At 41.4% G+C, this 12,973-nt stretch overlaps 1 protein-coding gene across 1 annotated transcript in view; it reads right to left on the bottom strand.

The window, feature by feature from the left end:
• SND1 (staphylococcal nuclease and tudor domain containing 1) overlaps positions 1 to 12,973 on the bottom strand; it is a 407,925-nt gene that overhangs the window by 378,555 nt on the left and 16,397 nt on the right. The gene's annotated exons all lie outside the window — the stretch shown is intronic.

The raw sequence follows: 12,973 nt of genomic DNA on the forward strand, positions 1-12,973 counted from the left end.
ATGACCTTTGTAATTTCATCCCAGCGAGTATCACCACCATGTTCCTGTCAATTATTAAGAAGTTAATGTCTCCCCATCCACACATCCCATTCTAGGATGGAAGCAAGCTATGGAAGGCCTAAGGAAAAGGGAAGCTGAAGGTAGAAGCCCCTACACTCCATCTGCAAGGAGCTGAGTATGCCCAATGCTATGCTTCCGTTGCAGACAGCATTCAGTCCAGAGTAAGGGAGACATATGAAGTGATCTAGAAAGTCCATGCTCTCCAGGATTAAAACAGAAAAATCAAAGAGACATCTTACAGCTCCAAAGCACAGTAGCTCCTTTTATCTCTCTAATCAAAGGCACCAGGCATAGAACCCACTTGCAAAAGAGCTCTGAAGCTCACGGGGATTTAACTTAAAATATTTGCAGGGGAGAAGAAGGGAGGATTTCAAGTGGGAGAAGAGAAGAAAAGGCGTAGAGAAAAAAAATGACAAACGTCACCCATGCTATTCAAGTTGTCTTCGCTCAGCAAGGCACAATTTAATGAACAGATGGGCTTGAGCACTGGCTTCACTAGATCGGAAAAACTCCCAATCTCATGCTTCAAGACAAGAAATAGCTGCTGAAAAATTAGTAGATAGAAGGTTGGAGAGTTCTGCCAACACAGAGCCCTATGGTAGACAGTATCATGGAGTTCTCTGTAAAGGAATGATGCTTGGAAAGGAAGGCACTCCTGTATACATTTGCTTAGCTGATATTTCTCCCTCACCTCTCCACTTTAATTAATGCTTTAAATTGTGAAATATTAACATAAATACAGAAGCACATTTAAACACATAAATACACATTAAAAAATAAGCAAACAACTGAGTAACCACCACCCAAGTGAAGGACTAGGAACGCTGCTGGAACCTAAGCTCCCCTCTGTGCCCCACTCTACTTGTAGCCCCTTCCCCTGTCACCATTATGACAACCCCTCCCTTGCTTTCCTGTACAGTTTTACCATCTATGTATACATCTCTACACAATATGGTTTCATTTTTCCTATTTCTGAACTCTACATAAATTGAGTCTACTATGTGCCCATATGTAACTTGTTTTGTTTGCCTTTTGTTTTGTTTTTCTTGATGAAATTAATCCATGTTGATGTAAAACACTTCTTTATTCATTTTCATGGCTGCACATTTCATTGTATGAACAATTCATTTATCCATTCTACTAGCTTTTACAGAAACTGCCCAACAAATATATATATTCTAATTTTTTTAAAAATAGTCTCTGATTAATGTCTCCGTATCCTTAATACTTAAAGCACACAGACCTTGGTATAAATGGCTCTTCTCTGGCTACACCAGGACAACATACAATAAAAGACTTATAAGTCATGCTCTTCATTTATACCCTTTCTGATCAAGTGTTACCAGCAATTAAACTCTATAGCTTCCAACCAAACAGCCTTTCAAACTGCCTCTCCTGAGAACCCATGCCCTGGGCATCATCCCTAGGAACTGACATTCTAAAAAGACAAGCTTTCAAGGTGAAGCCAGGAAAGAACAGGTATACTAGAACACCGGATGCTTGGTGCTCCTGAAATGAGAAGCGCCAAAGGATGTAAAGGAAAAGAGCTTGGATCAGATTCATTTATAGTCAAGTCTTCACAAGCAGCAGAAGCAAGAATAGCATATTGAAGAATACCTGCGCTTGAAATCATTCACGCACAAGTTCCAAATGGGGCTGAGGAGAGCCAAGCTACATACAGCATAAAACCAGAGCATCTGTCCCCAGTGCCGGATCCTCAGTTGTAGCCAACCTTTCACAAAAAGTAATAAAGCACTCCCAGGAGACCCAGTACTTTCTCAGTGAGCCCAGCTGGGAAAGCTAAGGTACATTTACAAGAAAATCCACCTTAGCTGATCAAGGTAAACCCTGATAAGTGAGCACTGACCCAGGCTAGGGGGAAAACCAAAACAAAGAAAAACACAAAAAAACCCACCCTACTTCTCAAATCTGACCAACAACAAAACAAAACAAAACCAAAAAAACACTGAAAAGCTCAAGAACAGAATGACTGATGAAATGAATCCCCTTTGTCCCTAAATATCGGAAAGGTGCTACTTCTAATGTCTCTACCTAGTAAACTCAATCCCTGAGGGTCTATAACTATTACCCTGGCCCCATAAAGGGCTTTGGCAAACAACTTGTGCACAGGAATTTTGCAAACCTTCCTTTGTACCTCCTCTCCTCTCCCTGAATGCTATTCTGAAGACTGCTGTCCGAACATCTCTGCATTACTGCGCCAAATATGCCATTCAGACAACAGTCGATGCTTGGATTAATATTAGGGAGGACTTCCTTTACAGGTTGCTTGACACCTTTTATACTACTGAGTATACAAATTCAGGTAGCAGGCACCAATTCAACCTCCTGAGCAACAAGAACTGACGCTCATTGCGGCAGGCACTGCCATTCCTATAACCCCAGGAGGAAAGGATGGACACATGCACATCTAACCGTGAAACTCGCTCCCCCTCATTCAGCCATAGCCTTAGTGGAGAAGCAGGAAAAGACTGCATCTGCAGACCATTAAGTAGGAAGAGACCTATCTATAAGAGACGAACTAGTTTCCTTCCTACTATTTATAGGAACTGAAATAGCATAAAGGAGGTGTAGTGTGTGTTGAACTATCTCCATTTCAGCTTCTAAGGATTGTTAAACTCCTTCCACCTGCATTATCTGCCAACAATCTACTCAAGTTCTTCCTCAATTAAAAATTTTTTTTTTCTTTTCTTCTTCTTCTTCTTCTTTTTTTTTTTTTTAGAGAGAAAGAGAGGCGTGGAACCAGTGGGGGAAGTGGGGAAAGAGAAGGAGTGGCAGAGGGAGAGAGAGAGAATCCCAAGCAGGCTCCACACCCAGCATGGAGCCCAATGCAGGGCTCAACCTCATAACCCTGAGATCATAACCTGAGCCGAAAGAGTTAGAGACTTAACTGACTGAGCCTTCCAGGTGCCCCCCTCAATAAAAATATTTTAATGGCCTTCTCTTATCCAAATAAAGCCAAGGAGAAATAGCTTCTGGTGGAAAAAAATACTTAAAGGGTCTTTAAAAATGAAAAAGACCAATAACTTGTATCTCCTATAGCACCAAAACAAATCATTTTTCCTCTCGGAAAGACCTGACATCTAAGTGGATAATTTTTATCATTTTATTCATTAATTAAATCAATGCAAATCTGAGTGCCTACTATGTGCCAGGTATTGTTCTAGGCAAGTGACATACTCAGTGAAATAGACAAAAATATCTACTCTTAGGGAGCTGACATTCTAGTAGGAGGAGACAACCAATAAACATAAGTAAATAAAATATATTGCTTATCAGAATTTTAATTTCAGAAGAACAATGTTAAGATTGAGAGGAAACTGTCACGAATTATTGTTCTGCCAAAGCTGTACTGATTCATGTTGCAAACTTTCATGGATGTGGTAATTATCCTTAATTGCTAATTTATAGGGCATAAAAAGCAAGTCATATGGTAACTGCTTTATCCAATTATATTAATAAAATGACATACTCTAGAAAAACGATCTTAGCCCTACCTGATACAGCAGGAGGTTTGTGAAAACAGCTGTCACAATGAATCAGTTTGATTGAGGTTATGGATTAGACATTTCTCAGCTCTGCCAATAAAGGTTGCAACGGGACTGGTGTGATTCAGAGGACCTGGCTTCAGGGCACAAGCTGGATGGTGACAAAGACTGAGACAAGCCAGCTAAGTAGGAAAATAGGGACTCAGACTGTTCAAACCCACTTACAGGTTCACAGGGAGATTTACCTACAGTGAAACACTTTATGGACAGCCACTAAAATGTTGCCCAGCAACAGAATACCACATTAAACCTTCACTAGATCCTGACAGATGATTTGGTGCATGTAACTCTTAAACCCCCAAACCACAGATATTAGGAGACAGAAAACTTACACAAAACCCTAGCCATGCTATACTTCAGGCAAAGAAAGTGATGGTATAGAAATCCACCTGGGTGGCGCAGTTGGTTAAGTGTCCGACTCGGGTTTGGCTCAGGTCGTGATCTCAGGGTTGTGAGATCGAGCCCTGCATCAGGCTCCATCCACACTTGACACAGAGCCTGCCTGGGCTCCTCTCTCCCTCGACCCCTCCCCCTGCACGTGCGCGCACGCACACAATCTCTCTCTCAAATAAATATTTTTAAGAAAGAAAAAAATTCATTTAAGTATGATGATAAAGCCAGTAATTTTTCACAGTACCAAGAGTAAAAGTCATCTTGTCCTGAGAACTGAATCTTATTAGCTGAGAACATCTCATTAAACTCTGCAAGGAGCACTAGATTAACAGATACATCTGCCTATTAAGATTCAGGAGGAATATCTTAGCAACACCTGCCAATATGAAGACCTAATATAAAAAAGGGGAGCCACGTGATGAACACTAACAGGTTACCAAAAGGCCCAAAATAAACCCACATGTTTATGGCCAAATGATTTACAAAAAGGGTGCCAAGATAATGCAGTTGGGAAAGAATCTTTTCAACAAAAATGGGCCGAGAAAACAGTATCCGCATGCAAAAGAATGAAGCTGGACCTCTACCTCACATCACATACAAAACTTAGCTCAGAAAGTAGCTACTTAAATGTAAGAGTTAAACTACAAAACCCTTAGAAAAAAATAAAGGTATAAATCTTCATGACCTTAGATTAGGCAACGGTTTCTAAGATATGATGCCATCTTATAAAGCACAAGCAACCAAAAACAAGATAAATTGGCCATCAAAATTAAAAACTAGCGACTCAATGGACACTATAAAGAAAGTGAAAAGACAGTATTTACAAAACATATCTGATAAGGGTCTACTGTCTAGAATAAGGAACTACTAGAACACAATTTTTTTAAAAATGACAATTAAAAATGGGGAAAAGATTTGAATACACTTACCCGAAGAAGATATACAAATGATCAATAAGTACATGAAAAAATACTCAACATCATTAGGCACTGGGGAAATGCAAATCAAAGCCACAATGACCAGGGTGCCTGAGTGGCTCAGTCGGTTAAGGGTCTGCCTTTGGCTCAGGTCATGATCCCAGGGTCTGGGGATAGAGCCCCGCACATCAGGCTCCCTGCTCAGCGGGGGTCTGCTTCTCCCCGTCCCTCTGTGCTCTTTCTCTCTCAAGTAAATAAATAAAATCCTTAACAACAACAACAAAAAAAGCCATAATGGTCACTTCAGCCACTAGGATAGCTTTAATCAATAAGACAGACAATAACAAGTGTTTGCAAGGATGTGGAGAAATGAGAACTCCCCCTACATTGTTGGTGATGCAGTCATTTTGGAAAACAGCGTGGCAGTCCCTCAAAAGCTAAACGAAGCATTAACCCAGCAGTTCCATTCCTAGGTATATACCCAAGAGAATTTGGCCACACAAACACTTGTACACAAATGTTTATTCCAACACTGTTCGTAAAGAGCCAAAAAGAGTGGAAACAACCCAAATGTCCTTCAAATGATGAATGAATAAAATGTGGTATATCCATAAAATGGAACATTTGGAAATAAGAAATGAAGTACTGATTAATACTACACAAACGAAATTGAAAACATTACAATAAGTGAAAGAAGCCAGACAGAAAAAGCCACATATTTCACGATTCCGTTTATATGAAATGTCCAAGACAGGCAAATCCATAGACAGAAAGAGGATTAGTAGTTCCAAGAGCTGGAGGGAGGGAAGCTAATGGGTATAGGGTTTATCTTTTCAGTACTGACGAAAATGTTCTAGAATAGACAGTGTTGAACATTATGTAAACACAGTAAAAGCCACTGAATTGTACACTTTAAAAGGGTGAATTTTATGGTGCATGTATTTCAATAAAAACAATTTTTGTTAACATCCAACATGGAAGTACAAAACCTGGGGGACCTAAGATGTACGCTTTGCTATAGAGCATTCCCGTATCTAGCAGGAAGATCAGACGCTTAGCTGATCAACACTAACCACAAAAAATTTAAAAAATTAAAAAAGAACAAAAAAATTTTCAAAAAAAATGTGTTAAAAAGGCAGTTGACTCAGAACCAAAAGTCAGGCACGGTGACTCACCAAAGAATGGAGGGCTACTGTCAACTTTCAAGTCCACTAGAAATGACAAGGTAGAGAAGTCACAGGCAGGAAGTAGAACTTCAGCGAAATCTGCAAAGCTCTAAAATGATGAAAACAATCTAAGCTCTTTCTGAGAAAGAACACAGCGAGGAATATGAACTCGTTTCCCTCTGGGGCACAGAAAGAACCAGGAAAGTCACTGGGCTAAAAGAGCCACAGTGCCGTCTGGAAGCCGGTGACTGCCACAATCCAAGCTGCAGGCACAGGTGCTACATGTCAGAGGGACAGAGCAGCAGGCCAGGGACCCTACCCCGGGCAAGGCATTTTCTCTACCTAAAAACACCACCAGGGGATGGGGAAGGAGCTGTTGTGGATAGGGTAGGAAAGCTTTTATTAGATACACTTTTGTGAAGCAAAAAACTTCTATTAAAAAAAACAACAACAGAATTAAAGAGTAACTGAAGAGAAACTAAATTGGGGAAAATTTCAGAAAGTATATCAGGAAAAAGCTTCTTGGCAGCCAGAGCTGTTGCCTCCACAAGAAGAATCATCACTTGAAAATTAAAAAGTCATTGAGACAAAGAGCAAGCAATCCCACAAGAACATAAGCTGTGTGGTCTGGGAGGTCTTTCCCAGAATACTCGCCAACACAGCCAGCTTTTTCTTTCTTTTTCTGGCAAGAGCAGAAGGCAAACCTAAATTAGAGGCCCAGCATTCGAACACAATGAACTGGAAGCCCGTGGCCTCATGGCAAGCCATTTCACTTGCTCTGGGCGCACCAGTACATTCAGCAAAGACGAGCAGAAGCAGCGGCTCCCCAGGCCAGCTCTACCACAAATTGGTCCTCCGTTTGAAAACTGGGGAGTTTACATCTCAGAGGGACTGTAACGATCATCTACAGAGACAGGGCAGCTAAAGAGAACATCTGATCTGGGCCCTTTTATTTTAGAGATGAGAAATCTGCAAGCAAAGCAAGTAAAATGACTTACGCTGACAGAAAGTATTGATGGCCGAGCATGGACTAGACACAAGGTCCCCCATGTTCCACTATGCCAACACATGTAGAAACAAGTATCTGGGGAGCTGATATCTATTAAAATGGTAGCTGAAGTTACCTACGGATTAAATCTGAGGTTATCCAAAGATTAAATCTCTTTCCCAATTATAATCTCCATGTTTATGTGTCAGCAGAGCAGGTGTCAAAGACTACATCACTAAGCAAGTAAAGCTTCCATGAGCTGGATGCTTGAAATCAAACCAACACTTGTTAAATACCACCATATGCAAGGCAAGCAGAGACTTAAGAGTCCAGTATTACAAAAGAACACCCAAAAAGGAAACACAAAGGAAGAAAACTCCAGAACGATAAAAACAGGATTAGCAAACGACAGCTCGCTGGCCAAATCCATCCTACCGCCTGCTTTTGTACTACCCATGAGCTAAAAATGGCTTTTACATTTTTAAATGGCTGGGGGGAAAAAAAATCAAAAGGGTATTATGTAACATATGAAAAGAGTATGAAATTCAAATTTCAGTGTCCATAAATAAAGTTTTATTGGAATATGGCCAAGATCATTTGTTTGTCTATGGCTGCTTTCACACTGGAAGCAGAGTTGAGTAGCTTCAACAGAGACCGTATGGCCTGCAAAGCCTAAAATATTTACTACCTGGCCCTTTACAGAGTCAGTTTGCCAACCTCTGATATATTATGACAAGGAAGTGAGATGAAAACTAGTCTTACGGTAGTCTAAATAGCAAGTGCACAGCAAAAATAAATTCTGGACTACCACTTCAAGTTATACAAACTGTTCCTTTCTGTAATCAGAGAAGGGACAGTGGTATGTGGCAATAAGAATTTAGTTTCTGAATCAAATCAATGTCAGTGGTGACCTTTGAAAGTTAATTGCCTCTATTTGCCTCAGTTTCCTCATTTATAAATATTCATAAAATATACAAGAATACCCATGAAAACTGTAATGAAATCTAAACGAGAACAGCTGGCCAAAAGACCCCGTAACAGCCAATATTGTTTAAGAAATGGCTCAGGGGCACCTGGGTGGCTCAGTGAGTTAAGTGTCCGACTCTTGATTTTGGCTCAGGTCCTGATCTCAGGGTTGTGAGATCGAGTTCCACATTGGGCTCTGCACTCAGCAGGGTGTCTGCTTGGAATTCTCTCTCCCTCTCTCTGCCCCTCCCCCCTGCCCTCTAAAATAAATAAATCTTTAAAAAAGAGAAATGGGGGCGCCTGGGTGGCACGGCGGTTAGGCGTCTGCCTTCGGCTCAGGGCGTGATCCCGGCGTTATGGGATCGAGCCCCACATCAGGCTCTTCCGCTATGAGCCTGCTTCTTCCTCTCCCACTCCCCCTGCTTGTGTTCCCTCTCTCGCTGCCTGTCTCTATCTCTGTCAAATAAATAAATAAAATCTTTAAAAAAAATAAAAAATAAAATAAAAAAGAGAAATGGCTCAAAGTGTAGTCTCAAGTAAAAACTGTAAGAGTATATACAACGGAAAAAAGTGGACATTTCCTCTGGGGGTATAAAAGTAGGTATCAAAATCATGGAAAATTCACCCATGACTGAATTCAATCAGAAAAGATTAAATAATCCATAATGACCTTCCCTATTTATCAGCTAAGATACCCCCGGTCTAGGAAAGTAGATTTAAGCGCTTATGTCTGAATCTTTGTTCTCGGAGGTAATGATAAAGAAGGATTGTAACTTACATCTGCACTGAACTTTATCCCTGACCAAGTGTGGTGGCACTCATAGCCTCAGAAGACCATGAACTCTGAAATGAGTCTTGAGTCTGAAAACAAACTCAAGTAAAAATCATTCCAAGCACTGTGATACTCCCTCACATATAAAATGAGGACAATACTACTACCACCATCCTCTCTGGGTTGTTAGGATGACTAAGTGAGAGCCTCACGGTACCTGACACCGAGTTAGTAACTCAGTACAAGTTAAGGGCACGTTGGTCTCTCTTCCCTTTCCTCCCTACCCTCCACCCCTCTTCATCCTCACAACAATGCTTGAAGGAAGCAGAGCGGGCACGGTTATCCTCGTCTCACAACAGAGGAAACTGTGGCATAGTCATATGATGGCAGCAGAGCCAGAACCCAGGTTTTCCTAGCACACTTTTAGTAAACCCCAAATGCTAAATTTCTGAGAACTGTGAGTCAAAAAATTGGTGCCTGGTGGTGACAGCGGGCAAAGTAGGTGAAGAAAGTCAAAAGGTACAAACTTCTAATTAAAAAATATGTAAGTCATGAAGATGTCATGTACAGCCTGGCAACTATAGATAACACTGTACTGCATATCTGAAAGTTGCTAAGAGAGATCTTAAAAGATCACAAGAAAAAAAGTTCTGTAATTATGTATGGTGACAGATACTAGATAAACTTATTGTGGTGAACATTTTACGATATACAATATCATACGGTTATGCTGTACACCTGAAACTAATGTATGTTGTATATCAATTACACCTTAATACAAAAAATTGGTAGCTTACATAAAACGCCAAGGTTGTAGCTTATTCCTGCACAAAGAAAGCCTCACCATGAAGGAACTGACTCAATCCTCAGGAAGCCCGTACCAGACTGTCTCCAGGATGACGGTCCTCTGCGAACCAAGTCCTCACTACTCAATAGTGAGCTCCACTGCTGTCAAGGACTTGGAGATTGAGACACAATTACTCACAAATAAGAACACAGGAAGAACTATATGGCAGGCAAATGCGTCATTTCAGAGAAATCCATTCCAGTTGTCAAAAGAAAATTTCAAAGCAACAGTCACATGTGAAAATTAACAAAAGAAGAAGAAGAAAAAATTAATTGACTTCAGAACATAAAAGATTATCCCTAAAGGACTTTGACCCCTCTACTGAGTGGCTATGGTCAAGTACTCAGACTACATTAAAGGGAAAGAAAAATTACTGCAGGGCTTTTTGTTGGAGATTTCACTATTTAAATTTAACATGGCCCCCAGGTGTAGTCCTGAAGTGTTCTTAAGCACAAAGAGAGATGTTGTGATGTGCCTTACAGAGAAAATGTTAGATAAATTTCATTCGGGCATGAGTTACAGTGCTTTTGTCATAAGTTCAATGTTAATGAATCAACAATATATATTAAAATAAGGTGTCTTTAAACAGAAGCACATATGGAACAAGGTTAGATACCCATCACTTGATGAAAATGTGAGGACCAGAAGCTGGCAGGAACCTAACCCTGTATCTCTCACAGGAGAGATGGTTCAGTACTAATTCAGTGTTTGCAACTTTACGGAACAGAACTACCATGAATAAGGACTGTAATAAATACAGAGAGAATGATATGGCAAGCGAGGACTCTGGATGAAGGGGACAAAGAAGTTATCTGTACTATCCTTGCAATGTTTATGTAAGCTTGAAATTTTTCAAAATGAAGTTTTAGAAATTTTACAGGTGCTAAACACACTACAGAGCCTTACGACAAAACAATCACTAAAACTGGATCCCACCAGTAGTTCTGAAGTTGGTGGTTGTCTGGCTTCTCACCTCCCTCCCTCCCCTGCTCTACGCACACAACACTAAGAAAATGAGTGTCAAGTTGTTATTGTGTTGCAAGGACATCTTTTGATGTAATCCATTCACTACTTCACATTCTTCTTCCAAGTAAAATACAATGCTTTCAAATCACAGAATTCAAACCTCATCTGAGCGCACAGTTCAAAAAGGTGATCACACCCAAAAAGGGCCTCAGGTTTTAAGGAGAGTCCCCCTTTCTTCCTATGCTAGTTATCTGGTGGAGATTTTAAAAATTTACATGTGTGATCTAATTAGGTTTTATATTCAGAAAAGTCAGAAACTCCTTAATGTCTCAAAAGTTTTAAGAAACAACTGATGGGAGTTCAGTTATAATAATTGAGAACATTTTGATGTTGTTGCTAGAGAGAGAGCTCACATGCAGGGGGAGCAGCAGGCAGAGAGAGAAGCAGGTTCCCTGCTGAGCAAGGAGCCCCTTTTGGGACTTGATCCCAGGACCCTGGGATCATGACCCGAGCAGAGCAGAAGGCAGACACTTAACCTATTGCGCCACCCAGGGATCCCAACTGCAAACATTCTAGCACCATACAGTTTTGGTTTCAGTAAAGCCTTATAATCTTGGTTACAAACTCTTAAGCCCTCAGAGTGGGCCTTCTTTATTATCATAGGGGAAGGGACTATCAAAAACAATGCCTGAGTCTCCCACGCTTATCTAAAAGGGTGTTTCGGTAGATACCAAAAGAAATTCTCTGTTAATACGCAAGACACTGGATTTTCTTTTGTTCTTAACCAAATCCTAAAATTTCCTCTTCCCTTCCCCCATACATATGGCCTTCTCTACAGTGTAAGTCATCCAGATCAAAATGGAAGGACAGTGGAGCAGGATTTTCAGCCCGCAGGTGGAGGGGACAGGAAGAAGCAGCTCTACTGCTAATCAACTACAGCTAGAAACACGGAACGGTTCTATCACTGCAGCCACCACGGCTACAGACTGGAAGGAAAAATGACCCAGCTGAGTCCCATCATCTTTCAACTGAAACAAAAGAATAAAAAAGGCAGAAGTGAGAAGGACGCAGAGAAAGCCTCTGAAAAAGATTACAGAGCAGCAATCACTTGAGAGCTTGTTAGAAATGCAGACACTCCAATTCCACCCAGGACCTACTGAATCAGAATCATTTCAGTAAGATCCTTGAGTGATGGGTATGCACAATAAAGTTATTAATTCCCATTCTCTTTACCCCCACCCTAACTGCCTGGCTCAGAAACATGTTCTCCAGCAAATTCAGTTTAAATGGTTTCCTCAGAGAGTCCAACCCAATCCCCAGACTGGGTCAGATAAACATGCTATACACGCTCTCTGACTACTCTGTACTTCTTCCACAGAATACACAACAACATTAAACGAAGAGCTATTTAGTACTGGTTTTCCTCACAAAGCTACAAGATCTCTGAGGACAAGGACCAGGTCTACCCTACTCATCCTCATAGCCCCAGAGCTCAGAACAAGACCAGAGACAAAGGAAGCACTCAGTAAGTATTTAATAAATGAGTGGCCCTACTGTGTATAAAGCATATAGTGCCAGACTCTGGAGACAGGGGCCAAGAACAATCAAGACGCAGTCCTTAAACAACTCCTAGCTTAGTGGATTTTTGCTGTAGCTAACAAGAGCCAGGATCTCAAGAGCATGTGCCACGCTCAGAGCTGTTTTCCTATTTCTCTGCCAAATGGCAAGGTAGCCCAAAGGCCTGCTACCCACCCCCTCAGCATGACCCACAGGCAAGCATGTCCTCACCTAGTCCTGCTTCCTTCATCCAGGATTCTCCACTCCCAGAGTTCAGTACCTTGTCCGGCCTTCTCGCCGCCCTCTCTAACGCAGCCCCAGCTATCTTCAGCATCGTTCCATTCTCCCCTAGGAAGTTTGTGTTATTTCTGGGAACATTTTCTTCAGCCCCCTTCCCTCAGCAGTCCTCTTTTTTTTTTTTTTTTAAGATTTTTTTTTATTTATTTATGTGACAGAGAGACAGCCAGCGAGAGAGGGAACACAAGCAGGGGGAGTGGGAGAGGAAGAAGCAGGCTCCCAGCCGAGGAGACTGATGTGGGGCTCGATCCCATAACACCGGGATCATGCCCTGAGCCAAAGGCAGACGCTTAACGACTGCGCTACCCAGGCGCCCCCCTCAGCAGTCCTCTTAATAGGAGATGTCGAATTTCCCTTGTTACCTCCTTCAAGAACGTCTTGGCTAACCCGTTTCTAACCACTCAATTGATTATTTCCTGTGAGCTGTCAAGTCTACTCTACTCAACAGAAACCACTCAAGTCTATAGCCCAGACCACA

Source organism: Ursus maritimus, unplaced genomic scaffold (assembly GCF_017311325.1).
Source record: "Ursus maritimus isolate PB19 unplaced genomic scaffold, ASM1731132v1 scaffold_3, whole genome shotgun sequence".
In the NCBI taxonomy this organism is placed as follows: Eukaryota; Metazoa; Chordata; class Mammalia; order Carnivora; family Ursidae; genus Ursus; species Ursus maritimus.